Genomic DNA, 20904 nt, shown 5'->3' with positions numbered 1-20904 from the left:
AGAAACGGAACAATGAGAGTCATTATCTCTCAGATCATGATCTGTTGGAACAATGCCCAAGAAATCAGCGTGGATGCTGAGTGACAGCATTTAGCCTCTGATAACCCCTTTAGGTTTGTGTTTCATTTCACCCAAAGAAATTAACAGTATTTTGTACTCAGAAACAAACAAACCATTTTAGAAGTATTCCAACAACAGAGGTGTCCCTCTGCTTTCTTCTAGACACTTCACGATGCCTGCATTAGACAAGCATGTGTATTAGTAGTCACTCAACCCTCCAAAAGTCACCACCTAAAGGACACCGGCATTTATACATTTGGGGAAATAATAGAATTCATATGCTCTTCAAATTCTCCATGAAATATAATCCAGTTTTTTAGTACTTATTTTTTAGTTATAGTTGGACACAATACCTTTATTTCACTTATTCATTTTTATGTGGTGCTGGGGATCGAACCCATACAAGGCGAGCGCTCTACCCCTGAGCCAACATCCCAGCCCTATAAGCTAGTTTTGATCATTAGGTGTGTTTACAGTTACTGGTATCACAGAATCCAAGTGGACAGGACCGAAAAACATCCAGTCAACCTGATGCTACCAACAACAGGTGAGTAGAAAATAATAAAGAAAAAAATAATCATAGAATCAACAAAGTTATGAGCAAAAAAGAAAGTCCTAGATGTTGAAAAAAAAAGAAATCCTGAGGAGTCCTGGCATGTGATAGATTACTCCTTACACATATTGCAAACGCCTTGACACATTTACTAAAGATACGGTGGATGTGCAATTGTGTAAGAAAAAAAAAAACCTTCAGAGAATGACTTAAGGGAAACTTAGAAAAGAGAATAATGAATTAGGTCAAAGAAACAATTTTGTTCCTTGCATCATAGAGAGCACCATAGAGAAAAGAGCAATCAACCCACATCAGGTAGATGTGGAGGTTTTTATAATACCTGGAGAACAGGTATCAAAGGCCAGATGCTACACGAATTTGTTATTAAGAGAAATAAGATCTACCTGGGAAATTAAGTCAGGAAAAAAAAATAAAAGTAGTTTCTATAACCATTATTCAAACTTTTTCTGCTTCTGGAATTCCATGTTTAACAGAAAATTTGAATTCAAACACCCCGGTGATGGATGAGATTACAGTAACATTGATGACATCGTGGTGCACTTAAGCTTGAGACTGGAATCAGGCAGAATCTAGATGCAGCCACAAAAATCATAATTGCCAAGCTTTGTTAGTGACTCCTAAATGTCCAGGAGCCTTTTGCAGGCTGCACATAGATTATTTTTTCACCAATTCTCCCAACCTTGCTATGATTCCATATTTTTCATGTTCTATAGATGAGGAAAATCAGGCAAAGAGAAGTTAAGTAATAACCAAGCTCCTAGAGCTAGTGACAGAGATAAGATGTAAAACGCCCCCCTGTGGCCAAGGTATGTGGGTGTGTTAGGCAGTTTTTCATCACTGTGACCAAAATACCTGACAAAAGCAACTTAAAGGAGGAAAGATGTGTCTTGGCTCAGGGTTTCCTGGGACTCAGCCCATGATGGGTGGCTTGAAGGCAGAACCATCATGGAGGGAGAAAAGCGGCTCAGCTCGTGCCAGCCAGAAAGCAAGAGGTGGATAAGAAAAAGATAAACCCTTCCCGGACATGCCCTTTGTGATGTACTTCCTCCAACGATGTCCTTCCCCCCAGTAGCACATTCACCTATCAAATGGATTGATCCGCTGAAGGTCAGAGCCCTCATGATAGAATCTTTGACTAAAAACCCACCTCTGAACCTTGCCTCATTAGGGACCATGCCTTCAATACATGAGGTTTTTTTAAAGGACATTCCAGATACAAACCAAAAGGACACTTCAGTCACTGGATGACTGCACAGAGTCACTGTACTCCAGGGTGTCTCACCTTGCCCTTCCATATGAGTGAAATGATACCCTACATACAAGGGCCTCGTGAGTTAGCCTCAAAATCATTGCTTGCTCAGTGGCTTCTTACTGGTTGGTGTCATTATGAACGTCATTAAAGTTCTTCTGTGCAGGACATGAGAAACAAGAAAGAACCAATATGCTTTTAAACATCTAAAATGAAGAAGCCATCTTGATTGCACTTGGTTGATAGGTATGAGAATCTTAGAAAGTAACTCTACATCAACGTTGTGTCAAAAAGCAGCTACTTACTCTCATTTCAAGAAGCCACATATGTTAGTCTCATGCTATGAATTTCCCCTTCCTCCACACTAATAAAATAATTTTTAAAAGTTCTACATAATGGACATGCTAAAGAGAAGAGGCACCAAGTACAGCGGTGGGGAAAAAAAATCGGAGGCCTGCAAATATATTAATTTACTGTATTTCTGTTTGTAGCGACAGACCACCTCGACATTCCCTCAATTAACTGAACATGGGTCATGTTTCTTCCTGACTCTAAACTCCTGACCTCCCTTTCATAGAAAAACTTAACTTGACACTAGAAACCAGCATTCATAAATTCTTTCTCTGCCTCTGTGAGACCTAAAGCTTCTCCTAGGCCCTGGCCATTGTTACAACGCAGGAGTATCTTTCTCAAGGATCTGGGAGCCATGTTTTTGAAATACAATCATCAAAAAAGGCAGAGCCCCTGTCTCCTAGTCTCTGTGGGAGAATAGGAGCCAACATCCACAACAAGCAACAGGTGCAGGGATACATGAGGTGGACCAACCTCCCCCCTGGGCCCCCCAGCACCTTTACACCAGCTCAACCCAGCACCTAAAATCTCTCCACCATCTCCCTCCTCTATTGCAATAGTCTTGAACAAAGTCGTCCTGACTGGTGCAATTTCTCTTTGACAGCGGGGGACTTGGGGATTGCTGAGGAGAACAGACACTGCCTGGCAAGCGGGAAGGAAAGCGCATAGTGGTTTTTCTGATGAAGAAGAAAGCCTCTATGTGAGCCCTTCTTGTAAAGGCGTCAGCACCTCCATCTTGGTTGGGTCAAGAAATGAGGCAAAGGCAGAAATCCTGAAAAGGACTGAAAAAGGATGGGGGGAGAAAGTGGCAAGGCACAAGAAATAAATGACAGCTTTAAAAGAAGAACAATTATAAAATTTATACTCCAACGGCATAATAATAGACTTTTATGCAGATTAAGATGCATTTAAATGCAAATTCAAGGCATATTTTAATGCAAATTGATATTTGGCCCTCCTGCCTATTTCTTGTATTTGGCTGTGACCTTGGAAAGACCTCAGTGACGATTCCTTCCTAGTGCTTTAGAACTGTTAGGTAAAGGACAGGTCTATTGTAGGCTTCTCTAAGTGACTGGGTGAGGTTTGGGAGGGAGAAAAGTAACTTCCTAATAACCTAAAATACTTAGAGTACTTAGGCCAGTGTTATGGGTTTAGGCTGAAGTACTAAGTCTCCCAGGACATCCCAGCCTGGTAGGCTGCAGTGGATTTTAGCGTGCTCCATAAACACCACAACCCAGGGTCTACCCAGGAGCAGGGATGAGCCTGGGGAGCAAGGATGACCTTCCCCTGGGCTGGAGCACCTCCAAGAGCATGAAGTGCCTATGCTGTGTTCCTTTGGACATGAGAGCTCTAGGTTAGAATTAGGGGAATTCTAGTTGTGAGAACTTGAGCAAACAAAAGATTGAGCTTCTCTGAGCCTCAGGTCCCCCACAAAACCAGAAATAGAAATCTCTAATAGATTTAGAGATGTTATGATGCTTAGTGCCTCATCTCGATTAGAGAAGGCACTAAATATAGGTGGCTGCTATTGTCATTATTATAATTACAATTACTTTGATTTTCCTACTTTTTAAATTCCTATTACCAATCATGGAAACCATCTCCACTTGACTTCAGGTTCTTCTGTGTGTGTGTATGTGTGTGTGTGTGTGTGTGTGTGTGTGTGTGTGTACACACGCACTCTTTTGGTAGCTAATGTATAATTTTACTTCTCTAAAAAATTAATTTCAAGCAACTTAAGGTCCAGAGAAATTAATTTCTACCACACATTTGCTGTAATGATGTGTACACATTATTTGCTCAGTAAGCTTTTTACTGACTTCCAAATTTCATACAGTCTTAATTTGCTGGGGCTTCTGTAACAAAGCACCATAGAATTGGTGGCTCAAAAAACAGAGAAATAAGGGGCTGGGATTTAGCTCAGTTGGTAGAGTGTTTGCCTCACATGCACAAGGCCCAGGGTTCAATCATCAGCACCATTAAAAAGAGAGAGAGAGAGAGAGAGAGAGAGAGAGAGAGAGAGAGAGAGAAATATCTCTCATAGTTCTGGAGGCCACCAGTCCAAGACCAGGGTGCTGGCATGCCTTGTCCCTGGTCACCTCCTTCATGTTTTCATATCATCTTCTTTCCTCTGTGTCTGTGTTCAAAGTCCTTCTTGGACACATGTCCTCTTGGATTAGCACAGATACTAACAATTTCATTTTAACTTAATTAGTTCTGTCAAGACCCTGTCTCCATACACACCATATTCTGAAGTACTGAGGGTTAAGATTTCAACGTACAAATTTTTAGCAGACAACATTCAGTCCATAACACACGTCTTACTTTCATAAAAATCTGTTTTATATAATTTTCTCACTAGTGTTTTTCTTTCCTTTTTCTTTCTACCTTTACTTTGTATTTTTACAATATTTAAAATTATTCATCATTATTTCATCATTAAAACTTACCCTGAAACAGAAAGGTCATAGTCCAGGTCCTAGGTGACTTGGAATCACCCAGTATTTTTTAAAGTAGAACAGACTACTGGGATCTTACTGGGATCTATCTATCCTTAATCCATTTTTTAAAAGATGCAGTTTTATAGTGGAAAAGAGGGTAGAAATGAAGAGATGGGAATTGAAAAAGTAGAACACCTTGTATACATGACTAAAGAGAATGTGATTTTAATTTCTCGAGAGTAAGACCCAATATGTTATTTTTTACAAGCTCCACAGTGTTCATAAAGTGAAGTCAACCCCACTGGAAGAGTATGTGTCTCAGTGAATGACCCAGAAGGACTCAGGAAGCCAGAGCCAACATTTGTAATCCTGCTTCTTCTGGAGACCACAGAGTAACTGTACTGCCTTATCAGAGATTCTGGGGAGCTGTCATGTGGGGGCATCTTCAGTGTGAGAAAAAAATGGCCAGGGGACTGATACTGATCTACAGGGTAGCCTGGCATTATGCATCCTAAGATTGCCTACCATCTCCCACCAACCTTCACTCCAGAGATAGAAAGAGCTGAGAAGTAATCAGCTCATGTCTTGTGCAGACTCTAGGCAGAAGGAAGACAAGAATACTACACAATTTAAATAATTGAAAGCAAGAAGTTTAATAATGGAAATTGGCAGGTCATTGTATTTCTTCTGTAGGAAGACCAATTTTGTTCACTTTGATCAAATAGCAGGATTACTTTACAAATTGGCAGGTGACCCAATTTGTGCCAAAATCCCTCCATCTCCAAATAATGAAGAAAATTAGCTCTTCTGGTAAAAATAACCTTACTAACATGCTAACAATGATGCTCAATCTACAAAAAAAACCTCTTGTGTGTGTGGAGTTATCCATTTCAAACAGAAATCTGTTATTTTTTTGGCCGGGTGCAGTGGTGCATGCCTGTAATCCCAGTGGCTCGGGAAGTTGAGACAGGAGGATTGAGAGTTCAAAGCCAGCCTCAGCAAAAGCAAGACCCTAGGCAACTCTGTGAGACCCTATCTCTAAATAAAATACAAAATAGGGATGGGGAGGTGGTTTAGTGGTCGAGTGTGCCCTGAGTTCAATCCCCGGTACCAAAGGAATAAAAAATAAAATAAAATAAAATATGTTATTTCTTATTAAACATTCCCTAAATTCCACAATTTATCCCATATTTTATTTTCAATTCCCATCTCTTCATTTTCTACCCTCTTTTCCACTATAAAACTGCATAATTTAAAAAAAATGGATTAAAGATAGATAGATACTGTTAGTCAATTTGCTGTTGCTATATAAAAAAAAATACTTAAAATAATCAACTTTTAAGAAGGAGATATTTCTGTTGGCTCATGGTTTAGAAGTTTCTTTCCGTGTCCACCTGGCCCTGGAGTTTTTAGACCAGTGGTGATGAAGCACATCCTGGTGGATGGAACGCAAAAGACAGAGAGGAGGGGTAAGGTCCCAACAGCCCCTACAAGGACACAGCCCCGTGGCCCAGCTTTCTTCCAAAGGCTCCACCTAACAACACTAGGCCACAGCCACAGGCCTTTGGGGACCCTTGAGATTCAAGCCAAAGAGGCAGATCTCTGTGTACATAGATAAATGAATTTGTGTTACTGTAGATATGTGCATAAAATAATGGAAATCCTCATCTTTAGTTAGAAAAAGATTATTATACCCCCTACATGTTTTTGTGATCTCTTTTTGTTTGTTTGTTTGGGGGGATTGCTTGTTTTTATTTCTGTTTATAACGCAGACAAAAGAGAAAGAAGAAGGACCAGTGCACATGCCTAAGTGTTTTGTCAGAGCTGAGCATGGAGGTGGCATTACAGTCCCTGGTGAAAATTTGTTTTCCTCACAAACCACCTCACAGTGCGGCACAATTTATCATGATTGTCATCGGAAGCTCCAGAGACAGCAGAAATAGAATCCTAGAGGCTCCGCGCTTCTCAACCTGTGTCCTCAAGTGCATCGTAAGACCTCAGGAAAATCATCGTCCTCCTCAGAGACTAGCAGCTGGGTACTTATTCTCACAACTCGGCCATTGGCCCCAATTGTCAGCCTGAACTCTTGAGTTGGTTGTTTTTAATGCACCTCAGTCGATACATACATTTTTTTTTAAATCACTCAAGTTTATAAACATGATTCCCCCAACTGAACAGCTACAATCTTGTATGCATTCTAATTCTTTAGATAGACAGGCATTTTACATGTACTCCTTACCCCTTTCTTTCTCTTTTTAAACTGCATTTTAATGCCCCATGTGTGTTTAAACGTCTGTCAGAATGTTGACTAGGACCACGATTTTATTTCTAATTCAGGGAAGGGGAGGGATATAATGTCTTAAAAAGAGGAAAAGTGAGTGAGTTTTCTGCACTAAGCACTACAGAAGCCAGTTAGGATGCCTTCTGGAAGTTTCTAACAGACCGGGGGTAGCTTAGAGTGACAGCAGGCAGCTTAGGAAGGCAGTATTGGCAACTTGGGAATCCTTTATCGTGTGACATGCTCGCCAGTAGGCAACAATTTTGCATTTCTTTAAACCTGGATAACTTGCTTTTATTTTGGCTAATTTTGAACATTAACACAAGTGCACATACAGAACTGTCAGTTAAATTAACTTTGGGCTGAATTCATGCCTCCTTTCCCAGCTCATTCTATTTAAGTACTTTCAGAAATCTCTTCTCTCCTTGGAAAAACATTGAAACAAAAAGTTAGAAAGGAAGTTTCCCACACTTCCAACCCCGCTCCCTACCCTCCCCCACCATCACACATGAGCAGTTCACGTTCAGTACTCTGGTCCCACTGTTTCATCAATTACGTTTGTACCTCAGGTCGATCTCCCCAGCTCGGATCCTTCTATAGATCGGATTCTTTCAGTCAAGTTTCTACTGAATGGTCCATCTGGCTAAACACAGGTACATATTCCCACTGCCATTACAAAAAAATATATAAAATCATTGTGATCTACCTAGTTGAGTCCTAAGCCTGATGCTTTTCTTCCAACTCTTTATAAACAGCAGAACCTAGCCAACCACCAAGTTTTTCAAATTCTCTCTCCAAGGCATATCCTGCATCTATCCATTCTTCCTCATGTGTCACCACCCCTCAATCAAAGCCTCAATCATCCCTCACCCAGTTCCTGCAACAGCAGTGAACGTGGGCTCCCTCGACCACTGTGACATGTTGATGATGAATCCAGTCTTTCTGAAATACAGATCCCTGCATTGTCCTTCCTGTGACGATGCCTTATAGTCTAAAGAAGAAGGTCCAGATGATTCGGGTAGTGCCCAGTCCTCCAGGATGCATTCCTAGTAAAGCTTCTGCTTCACTGGTGACCTCCTCCCACAACCCTGAGCCCCGTGTGCAGCTACACTCACAGTTCGCCACAGCGCCATGTGTTCTCTCCCCTCCTTTCCCGCCCTGGCCTTTCCAGGCCTTGCCCTGTGCTCTGCTCCTTCTGGCTCACTGTAAGAGGCCAGCTCCTATAGGAAACCTCAGTCACCTCCCCCACCATCCCCCACGAGGCTGCCACACCTTCCTTCCTCTCAGGTGGCACTTATGGAAATGGGGACTTACTTTTATAACCCATCTCCCTCCACCTAAATAGCTCTTTAAGAGCAGCATTTCTGTCTTTTTAATCAGTTTTTATCACTGAATCTGGGTACATCATGGAACACCAGAATCACAGGAGATGTTGTTCGTGAATACAACAGTATTCTGAAGGGGCAGATGGCCCAGGAAGGAGCCTGAGAAGTGGCCGCCCAGGTGTGTTGCTGTGGCTTCAAGGCTCCCCCGAGGGGTAGCGTTAGCTTTCATCTTGGGAGCGGATTTGGTGAGGCCACCCCACTTCCTAGCTGAGTGATGCTGCGTCAGTAACAAGTATTATTCCACCACGTTTTTATTTTTTGGTATTTTGGCGGTGGGTGGATTCAATAATAGTCTTACCTTAAATAGAAATCCAGTACATGTCTTTCTAACCAAAAATTAAAAATACATAGAAAAGAAAAAAAATTAACGCATTCCCAAAGTTACATACAAGTCTCCACTGAAAATGAGAAGTGGTAGTTAGACCTTCTACCTCTAAATAGAGGGTTTTTTTAAAGTATGTTCTACAATAAAGCATATATTATATGTTGTATTGGGATACCACCGTGCAGTGTCGGAACGTACCCTGTTTACATGATAATCACTTGCTTGGTAAATTAAAAGACTGATTTCTAAACTTTTTAGCAGCAACTGCATTTGGTTCTTATCCTTTTTCCTTTACCTCTGTGAAGAAAAAACTGCATGCCCCTCTAGGGCTTTCTAATTTTCTTCCTGTGCTTTTGAAAGACATCTGCCTCCTTTTGTGTAGATGTTCCTTGTGAAATGATAACACAGCGAAGGCTGAAATATGCTGGGAGATGTCTCTGACTATGAGCACCTCCTCATTTATCCCAGCAGCCAAAGAACAGCCTTCAAATGTCAAGTATCTCTGTAAAAACCTACTTCCAATTTACTGGGGAAAAGGGAGGGGAAATTAGAAAATGCTGAATGTATAGGTATTTTGTACCCATATAATAGGTAAAGAGAAGAAATAAATTGAATTTATTAGAATAAAAGTTGCTGTAAGAAGGGACTAAATCATGGTAGTCCTTGGACTAATTCCATCTTATTCCTAAGTTCTTGAGAAGGAAAGCCAATTAATGACTAGATATTTTTAAGGAATTATAAACTATACTTTTTGGATCTAAGAAATTTTAGCTTTCGTATCTGTAAAAAACAATTTGCATATTTCAAGTTTTACTTAGATTCTTACTTAATCAACATTTAAAAACTACAAAGACTTTGTTTAGTTTTAGATGGGGTAGAGAGGGAAGAGGGGAGGGAAGGGGAGGGGGGATAGTAGGGGATAGGAAAGGTAGCAGAATACAACAGTCACTAATATGGCATTATGGAAAGATGTGGATGTGTAACCGATGTGATTCTGCAACTTGTATTTGGGGTAAAAATGAGAGTTCATAACCCACTTGAATCAAATGTATGGAAGATGATATGTCATGAGTTATGTAATGTTTTGAACAACCAATTAAAAAAAGGAAAAAAAATACAAAGACATAAGTATTGATTCTTACTTAATCCACATTTAAAAAATACAAAGACATATAAGTATTGATTCTTACTTAATCAACATTTAAAAAATACAAAGACATAAGTATAAGGTAAGGAGGCAAACTGAATCTCTACTAATCATCATTTAGTTATAATTGATGATTCCATAATTAGCCTTCTTATAATTCAATAGGTAGAAATTATTTACATATACAAATAACCACTTCGGGGAAAAGTTCTAACTTATTTTCCCAGTCAAGACCAAAATAGTCTTTTTGCCACCAAAACTGACTTATTAATCTATTGTGTAAAAAATCCATCATGTTTTCCAGATTGAAAATATTGTATTAGACAATTGAAAAAATGTAACTTCATGGAGTTTCCTGAAGCAGTGTTTTGTAGACATTTGGACCAGATAACCCTTTGCTGCAGGGGAATCTACCCTGTACACTGTACACAGCATCCCTGGCCCCTCCACCTGCTAGATGCCAGCGGCATCTCTCCAGTTACAATAGGTTACAATGTTCCCAGACATTGTGGATGTTCCGTTAGACCACTGCTCTAGTCCGCTAGTGTCCTCAGAACCAAACAGCCATTATCAATTATTTAAAGCCCTCAATGATATCACAGAGAAAAGGGGCCATGGAATGAATGTATATAAGTCATGTTCCATGGTCTAAGAGAAAGATGAACCCAAACTGTGGAGAGGACCAGACCTGGCTGGCCCTAACAACTCCCCTGAACACCTGCACTCGCATAGGCCAGACCTTCATTTATCTCATCTTTCTAGTTTTCTTCCATAAAACATAAATAAAAATAAGGATGATAATATAATCAATAATAATGTGCCAATGAAAGAAGTTGACATCGGAAAAGAATCCAGCAGACATCTCAGAAGAACTTGGAATAAGCCAAACACAGAAAGACATGATCCATAGATCTCACCCATGTGGAATCTCAAGGAGCTGGTCTCACAGAATGAGGGAGCCGAATGGCAGTCACCAGGGCCTGGGACCATGGACCCAGAGCTGTGGGTCAGAGGATGCAAGACTCCAGTTAGACAGGAGAAATGTGTTCAGGACCTGCTGTATCTCAGAGGCTGGAATTAATTACAGTGTATTTTATAATTGAAAATTTACTGGGACAGTAGATTTTAAGTCTTCTCACCACCCCACACATAGACAAAATACGTGAGGCCATGCTTATGTTGGTTAATTTTACTTCCTCATTCCACAATGTATATGTATATGAAAACATTATTCTCTACCTTAACTATATGCAATTCATGTTGGTGAATTAAAAATATATAGTGTGCTAGATAGATATATTGTTTTAACAACAAAAGCAGAAAGGGCCAGTGAAGAAAGTAACATGTAGTAAACATGCGACAATTTGTGAATTTTATTATTCATCAAACAAAACATGATTCCAAAAAAATTTCAAAAATATACTTTATTTTCCCAAGTTGTTCACAGGGGAAATCTGTCTTGTTTATCATAGATCAAATTATTTTAGATAAACACGGTTAGCCCATGCCTCAGCTCTCACTAACCACTCACAATTTCAGAAACAGCTTTAGTTATCAAGAGGTAGTATAAGCCAAAGGTTAAAAACACAAGGATCAGAATCAGACTGACCAAGGCAAATTATCTTTTCTCCTATGACCCCTGCTCTAGTCTGCTAGTGTCCTCAGTATTAAATAAGCCATTAGTGGTTATTTAAAGCACTCAATGATATTACAGCACATGGTTAAAACAAAAAAAAAGAAAAGAAAAAGGGCCATGGAATGAAGAAGTCATATTCCATGGTCCAAGAGAAGCATGAACCCAAGCTGTGGAGAGAAGCAGGCCTGGCTTGCCCCAACAACTCCACTGAACATCTGCACGCTCTTAGGCCTGAGCCTTCATTTATTTGTTCTACACTTCAGTTACAAACAAAATTAAACCCATGGTGAAGTCTCACCTGTATTTTTACATTAACTTTTACTGCTATGGGTTTGGAAGCAACTCCAAGACCAAAGAGATAGTGAAGCTCAAGAAAAGTTGAATTAATGGACTTGGTTGAAACTCAAGAAACAATAGAAAAAGAAAATGCATTTGTGGTAACTAAGGAGAAGGGAGGAAAACATCTCTCCAGCCCCTCTACAGGACTGTCAGGCTAATCCTCACCAGGACTGCCAGATTCACTCTGCAGAACAGTGCGGAGGGGAGTCCTAATTTATTTCATGTGCACAGCTATTGAAGATCAGCACAGAGTCACCGGACTACAGCACTGTGCCCTTTTCACCACCCCGGGGTGCTTAGCTGCACACCAGCACTGAGAGGTAGAGAGCTGCTCTCTGTGTCTAGTTCCCACAGACACCACACAAGCAAGATTCTGTGCCTTAGCAAAACAGATCAAGGCAAGAAAGAGCAATAGACCAGGGTTCTACTCACAAATACCATCATCTCAAGGAAATGAGCCATTTGCTATGATTGTTCCTTCCATTGCTCTGGGTACTACTCAGTTCAAGATTGAGTATATAATTCTATAAGAAAGACTAAGAAGAAATGTTATTATCAAGAATTAGCAAAAGAAAAAAAATATACATTTCTAAAGTCCAAGACATTTTGGGAAAAAATCCAAGAAAAGCCTGGTTCCACTAAGAGTCAAGATGTCTAGTTGGAAAAATGATGAATTTCTTGGGGGTCGAGGTGGAGGGACTGACTACTTAATGCTAATAAAGCTTTGTTATATTAGGAATGTTTTCTATATAGAGAAAAATGTATGACATCAATATCTTATATAAACAAAAAATGGTAAGTGAATGCATATTGTACTCAATTATTTTTAATGTTTTCCAAGTTCACAGTCTAGAAAACTTGTGCTAATGAAATCAGAAAGTCACTTGACAATGCCACTTGCAATTTCTAGTCCTGTCCTCTGAGCCTCACATCTCGAAGGTGCTCAGCTCACTGCTAACATGAGGCATAGCACACGCGCACAGGTACACACACACAATGACATTTACCTTGTTACACTAAAAGAATTCAAAAAGCATATAGTAGCTACTGAGACAAATTTCTCAGGAAAAAAATGGAGTGCATTTTCATGTTATCTCATTTATATATTTGTGCTTTATGATATTTATACTTGAGATCAACTAATTCGAAAAAAGAAAAATATAGAGAACCAATTGAGGCTTTGTAATTTGATGTGCCATTGTAAGCACGCCATCATAAGTGGCTTGTAAGAATGAACTACATTCAGATTGATATTCTTTAATGTTCATATTTGTTTGTCAAATTTATCACCAAAATCACTTAGTGAAATAGCCCTAACATGCACAAGTAAATAAAAATGACTCAAAATGTAAGTAATAAAATCTTATGATCAATATTTTAAGAGGATGCCACTGACAGACCAGAAATGTGCCACATCATCACCTCTGAAGTCCTGAACAGATCAATAAAATAAATCATATCTAAGTGCATTTTGTGAAGGTGTGGTTTTTAAAAAGTGCACCCAGTGGATTTAATTTTCACCTGCTCATATGTACTATGTTCACTCAATGAGAGAAAAGTGGTTTTTTTGTTGTGGTGGTTTTTTGGGGTTTTGGGTTTTTTTGTTTTTTTGGGGTTTTTTTTAGGGTATAGATGAATATCAATAGCAAGAGTGCCCGTATTGCTCATGCCATTACCTTATCCTAATTATCTGGTCTTGTTTCTATGGGTTAACAATCATGTTTTGGATACATATTTTATAAAATACACTTACAGGTTTACTTTTGTGAATGAATGGAGGAATTTGTAAGGATTTTGCTTTATTAGAATTATTAAAAACATGGATCCTTGTTTGAGTGAAGTTCCCTGTTTTTGAACCTAGTGTCTGGGACTATTTGGACAATGGGATACAGACCTTAAGTTGATGGCAGCTTGAACATAACAACCCAAATGTTGTGAAGAAGCCCTCAGAAGAGGCCCACAGGGACAGGACACCCAAAACAGCACCAACTTGCAGCCATTGAAGACGCCATCTTGAATTCAGGTCCTCCATCATTGAGTCACGTGCCTTAGCTGAAACCATGTAGAAAGACTGTGAACTGACCCCACCGTGCCCTGACAAAGATGAGAATCATGCGGAGAATAAGTTAATGTGGTGTTTTTAACCAGGGATTGGGGGATGATTTTTATATACCCTCAGACAACCAAAAGACACACAGACCAGCAGATACACTAAACAGTTACTTTCCAGAGAAAGGCAATAATCACAGAATGTCATGGACAATAACAAGAAATTTACTGTCTTCATCACCATCCATGTAATTATCTGTGGTGTCCAGAGGTGGAACTAGAAACCCAGCATTCTGACCTGAAACACAGTCTAGATCTTACATTTTGTATATGTGCAACCAAGATATACAAGAACTGGGAGATGGAGATTGTTCCAAAAGGAACAGTGTTTTGTTTTCTGCTTAAATAGTAAATGGAGACAATCTGTGATGTAGACTAGGTAATCCAGCCAAGTGAGAAAGATAGAGAAACACCTTGAGAACAGTCACAAGCTACCCACCTACCTCCATGTCTGCAGCAGAGCTAATGCTCCTTGTCCCTCCTCTAACAAACTGGTGAAGGGTTTGAGCAGAAATCAGAGGAATGCATGGCCTCCTCAAATAATAGTTCTCAGCACCAACACGTGGAGAGCAAGGAAAAGAAACACTCTCTTGTTCCACCACCGAACAATTAAACTAAGGGTGCAGCTAAACATCAGCACTGAAACAAGGCTAAACCCACCGAAGGGCCTAAGTGATTCTCCTAGAGCCAAAACTAGCAATCACTAGTCTACTCTCTGCTACTAAGTTCTTTCTTACATATCTCCAAAAAAGTGGAAGCCTGAGAACTGGAAAAACCAATAATTTCCTTTTTTCCTTCTCATTTTTCCTAAATATAAGTAATTCCCTTTCTTAAAAATGCAGTTCAGTAAAAGAAAAAGAACAACAAAAATATTAAAATGACGAAAAATGGGAATGTTAGAAAAAAGCAGTGGACTAATAGGCATGTAAAAAAGAAGTTGTGTCACCTCAGTGTCAAAGAATTGAACATAAAGCACCCAGAGGTAACAAAAAAGCTGTTCCTCCCCATCTCACTGGGAACGTTCCTAAGCAGATAATACCAAGTCTTGATGAAGAGATAGGAACATAAACACTACTGGTTCTTAGCAACACAAACTGGTAAAATGCATGAGCAGGTGATTTAATAGCAACCGTCAAACATGAAATTCAGTTCTGCTACATCAGCAGTTCCCGTCCTCATACGACATTCCTGTAAGTAGGGCACAGTGTGCACACCTGTGATTCCAGTGACTTGAGAGGCTGAGGCAGGAGGATCACCTCTTCAAGGTCAGCCTCCGCAACTTAGTGAGACCCTGTATCAAAATTTAAAAAGATTTTTAAAAAGGGCTGGGGATGTGGCTCAGTGGCAAAGTGTCCCTGGGTTAAATTCCGCACCCCCTCCAAAAACAAACAAAACAACAAAAAACCCTCCCTGCAGAAACATTTGCACAAGTAAATGAAACTTTCACTTTTGCATTGTCTATAAATTTTTAAAAACTAGAAACAACTCCAAGAGCTATTGATATTGAAATAATTAATAAACTGTAGTGCATTCCTGCTCATGGAACATTACATGACCATTACTAAGAATGAGGTAGCTTCCTGGGTAATAGCAAAGACTGAGGTTTCAAGTGGCAAATCTAAATTAAAACATGGCATCAATTACGCTTACCTAAATATAAAATCCATATGTGTATTTATTTGTGTGCATATATGTGTGTATACACACATGTGCATGTATATGTAAATGTCTGGTTGTAACCTGGGGGAGAGGATACGGGAGAATTATTGATGTACTGCCAGAATAATTTCTGAAGAATTTTTTTTTCCATGAATGGCGAAAGCCTTCAAATTGAACAGTTGACAGGGTGTCTGCTTATGCCCGTCCTCAGTGAAGTTAAGAAATTCTGCCTTTGACCTGCTTGGCTTTCCGGAGGTTGCCTTCCTCCTCCTCCCTCACTCGGGGTGTGGTCCATGAACAATGCGTGTACTGGTCCCTGCACCCCAGGTGCCTTGTCTACTGCTAGAATGAAGCAAATCTGATACAACTGTGAACGGTTTCTCTACTACTTTTCTAAGAATAGCCAAGTTTTGTTTCGTCAGTTCCCTAATTTTCATTCCTTGTTTCTGAACGCGATTTTCTTTTCACTGCTTACGCTGAGAACATTGTCAAATAATTCTCTGGAAATGTGTACGATTCCAGGCTTCTTACACCACTGTTTCTATCTACCAATCTTGCTTATTGTCACAGTGAGACTTCCATTGTTCTAATTGCTAGTCAGTAAAAGAAACAGAGAAACACAACATTATCCAAGATTGCTTCGCCATGTGCATAAGTCTTTTACATTTGTACTCAGTGTTCTAAAAATGGTGTGTGTATAGGCAACTCCACACTGAAATTCTTTGAAAAGATTATATTTGTAAAAGATCATCATTTGGGAAACATCTATTGAGCACCTTTCACATATAAATATGAGTTTATTGTACCATAAAAGTAATGAGCCAAAACATATACCCTGAATTTGAGCAAGTTCAAATTCACAAAAAAACATAGATTATTGATATATAAATGACAACTACATGTTAAAGTTGTTGGGTTTTTTTTTTTTTTTTTTTTTTTTGCTTGTTGTTGGATTTTTTTGTTTGGTTTGGTTTTTTGAAAATACTTGCTCAACTCTTATGACTGGTTGAGTACGGTTCTGGGCCTTTGGGATAAATCATGGAAAAAAAACAGGAAAAAATGAATGACTTGAATAACTAAATTATTATGTTGAGATTATAAATGAAAAGATAATCAGTGCTACAAAATGTAAGGGGAGAGTCAGGCTTTGAGTCCTGGCAGGATGGGGAGTTGGGCCAGGCAAGGGCTGTGGTTTAATTAGAGTGAAGAGGGCCACATTCAGTGGGAAGCTGACCCTGGAAAATACCAGGAGGAGTTGAGGGAACACAGCCCTGTGTCTCGAAAGGATGCTCCAGGCTTTGGGAACTGATGAGGAGATGTCCAAGGCCAATTGTGTCCCTGGACTGTTTGATGAACTGCATGATGCCAGAGTTGGGTTCTCCTTGGAGTAAATGGTGTGAGGGAAAATGATGGAGGAAGGGAACGGAGGTGAGGCCAGGTCATGTGGATCCTTGCAAACCACTGCAAAAACTTACCCACGGATTCTAAAGGGGACACTTGGTGTGAGCAGGTGCTGTGGTTTGGATACGGTTTGAACGTGTCCCCCAAACATACATGTGCTGTAAGCTGGCCCCCCAGTCTAGCCATGCTGAGGGGGTGCGAACTTTAAGAAGTGGCACCTAATGACAGACAGTTAAGTCTCAGGGCTATACACAGATGAACTGATCAATGCACATCTCACTGAGTGAGTTTTGTCTCCCCAGAGTGAGTTAATTCTCTGAAGATCAGGTTGCTGTAAGCAAGGCCACCCAGTGTCATTGCCCTCCTGTACACAATTGGCTCCTTTTTTGCTTCTCCACTGTCTTCGATGCCATGACCTCATGCCATGCCATTTGGAGCCTGTAGTCACCAGAGTCCTGAAGCAAATAAACCTCTCCACTTTATGTTTTTGATAGCAACCCAGAATAGATGAGAAAGAAAACAAGGGACGTTATCAGAAGAAACAATTCAAGAAATCATCCTGGATCCTGTATTTACAACAGACCACCAGGGGGCAAAATGAACCCCAGTTCTGAGGTAAGTAGAACATTCCAGAACAAAAGTGATCCCACTTAGACTATGGTGGTACCAGTGGTAGTGGCAACAGGGGTCCGGATTCTGGACATATTTTGAAGAGAGACTTGACAAGAACCCCTGAGGATTCAAAAATAAAAATAGTATGAGAGAGAGGATTCAAGGATTTTGACCAGAAAAATTGTATATGGAGTTGTTATCAACAAGGATAAGGAAAGCCATGAATGAACTGGTACATGGGGCAAATCAAGAGTTCAGTTTTGGAATTTCTGTTTGTACTGCCTGTTGGATACTCAAGGGGAAGCTGTAGGAGATATGAGATACAAAACTGGAGCTGAGAACTGACAGTGGGTTACTGATCTACACTTGGGAATTGTGTCAGTAATTTTTTCATTGCTGCGACCAAAATATCTAACTTGGATGAGGAAAGGTTTATTTTGGCTCACAGTTTCAGAGACTTCAGTCCATGCTCAGTAGACTCCATTGCTCTGAGACTGAGGTGAGGCGGAACAGCCTAGCAGACAGACAAGGCCAAAGAAAGTTTCTCTGCTCAGAGGAAGAGAGAGGAAAAAGAAAGACTCAGTGACAAGTGATAGTCCCCAAGGGCATGCCCCCAGTGACCAACTTCCTCCAACCATGCCTCGGCCGGCCTATGTCTTCTACCTCCTCCTATTAGTCCATTCAAATTTTTAATATAAGTGAGTGATCAGGCTAATGAAGCCACTTCTCAACAGCCTCACCTCTGGGCAATGCTGCATTAAAGACCAAGCCTTTAACAAATGAGCTTTGGGGGCACTTTCCAGATCCAAACCACAGCAGGAGTAAGCAGCATATAGATGGCAGGACAAGCCACGAGACTGGGTGAGACACAGGAAGTAAGTGTAGCTTTAGCTATGGAAGAAAAGATGACCAACCAAGTCCTGGGCACTCTGGCCATGAAAAGTGGGAAGAAGAGAAGGAAAGAATAAAAGTGACTGAGAAAGAGCAACGGGTAAAGACGGAGGAGAACCTAAGGAGAAAGGAATGCAGAAACTAAAGGAAGAAAGCATTCTGAGAAGTTGGCTGAGGTGGGAAGAGCCACTGCTCTATGTGGCCACGTGGAGGCCCATGGGCACCTTTGACAAGAGCACCACGTTGTGGGTGTAGTGAAAGCCCAGGCCAGCTAGAGGGCAAGTATAAACAGAGCTCTTTCAACAATTGCTAAACTCAGGGACAGAGGTCAGAGGAGTTTACTGAGAAGGAACTAGGGTCAAGGGACTGACATTTTCAAGAGCTCTTTCTTTGCTCATGGGAATGGTCCAGTAAAGATTAAAAGCCTGGAGCAAAGGAAGGAGGTGGTGCTGGAGCAGGGCTCTCTACTCTCCCGCACAGGTGGAGGGTGTCTTCTGAGTGGGGCGGGGATGCTCATCTAGTACCAGGAGAGAAAGAGTGCAAGTAGGTGGGCTCATGGGGAATTCCAGAGAGTCCCAGGAAGGTCACTCTTGATGACTTCATTTTTTTACAATATGATGGAAATCCATTGGGAGTGATGTTGAAGGAGAAGGTCCTAGATTTTCAAAAGAGAAAAAGCAAAAATGAAGAGTCTCAGTAGAAAGATGGGTCCATGAACTAAGAGAATAGAAGAAGATTGGGAGAAAGCACCGAGGGCTCACATAGGGTTTCTGGTTATGGATTTAAAGTGAGACTCGTGGAGAGCAGGTGTTACTTGGCCATATTAAGCTGCATAAAGAAATCACAGGTCAAGAACAAAGTGTGTTAACTGAGACTGCTTATGTCAAAATAGGCAGAGCTGGAGAAAGGAAGCTGGGACGAGAAGCAACTACAGAAAAGAGCAAATAGACAAGGACAAACCACCTCACTGCAGACATATATGATGGGTAAGAATATGGAGGAAAGATTCTTCTAAAACAAACCGAAACTCAAGTAATAATTATCTACATTCAAGATGGTTCTTTTCATTGCAGTATATTCAATGACACAAGATCCTCTGTCTTGAAACCTTACAAAACCTCCTTTGCCACTGTCTTCAAAGTCTGTGGCACTTCTTCCCCAATGACACAAGGTCCTCTGTCTTGAAACCTTACAAAACCTCCTTTGCCACTGTCTTCAAAGTCTGTGGCACTTCTTCCCAGTACAAGCCAAGGTGACAAACTCTCATCTTTTGAATACTGCTTCTGTATTTGGAAACAGTGAAAGTCTTTTGGAGCCAAATCTAGTGAATTAAGTGAGTGATCAGGCTGTGTAATTCTATTTGGGGTTCCAAATGAAGTGTGATTGCAAAGAAACGAGACTTATTTCCTTGAATGACTCATAAACTGGCTCTGAAGAAAATTCCTAAGGAAGAGTTACACATTTGGAATGAGGGTCAACTTAATCAGGAAAGTGCTTCTGGAAAGAGTGAGTTTCCAATTGAACTTACAAGGAGATGGAAAGGAAATGGGTTGGCACCATGAGGAAATACCTGAATAGGTAATGCTTGCACTGTTTCAGTCATGGTAATTCTAACATTTTGATATTAATTTATTCTTAAAATAAATTAGTTACCATAGCATCCTGCATCACTGCTCCTAATTTGTACATAAAGAAATCAGTCTTCATAATTCCAGAACCTCATCCAAAATAACAGAATGAGGGGGGGAATCACCAACTTTAAATACCTTGATTCTTTTACTCTTAATTTATAGTACTCCCTCTTAAACTGGTATGGTCCTCAAAATGTGGCACAGGACAGACGGGTCACAAAAATTCCTGTTTCTTAAATCTAAACAGGGCATTATTTTTTCTCCAGGGGTCATTTTGAGACACAATTCCAGGGCTTGGGGAAAGGATGGCAAATGGCATCCAGACCCCTGGAAAGGAATAACCCACCCCCAAATGTCCAGAGTGGTCAAGCTGAGAAGCCCTGCTGTTCATCAGGTCAGGGGTAGGTGAGAATGTGAAGATATCCTGACTATAACTTTTGCATCTAGTCCTCAGATGTAACAGACTAGAAACGAGGAAATATTAATGAAAACTGGCTGCTAGGGTTCTAGATTATGAACAGCTATTGGAGCATGAACATATTTATAAATCTATCTTTGTACATGGAAACTGCCATCTATTGATAGCCCATTTTGTGTAGTTATTTTCCAAAGAACCAATTTTAACTTCAAGAATTAGGCTTTCATCATATATGTCTGTCTTGACTCTAAGAAAGTTCAACCAAGGTTTGGAAAATATTGATGAAAGCCCATGTTGGTAGGCCATCTACAGCAGACCACCATGAGAAAGGATAAAGGCAGGCGGGTTAATGAGGAGAAAATGTGGGTCTTCACTGGAAGTCCAAAGGTGTTCACCAA

This window comes from Ictidomys tridecemlineatus, chromosome 6, assembly GCF_052094955.1.
Source record: "Ictidomys tridecemlineatus isolate mIctTri1 chromosome 6, mIctTri1.hap1, whole genome shotgun sequence".
NCBI classification, from domain to species: Eukaryota; Metazoa; Chordata; class Mammalia; order Rodentia; family Sciuridae; genus Ictidomys; species Ictidomys tridecemlineatus.
The sequence above is the reverse complement of the archived record's forward strand: the minus strand, read 5'-3'. Positions refer to the sequence as shown.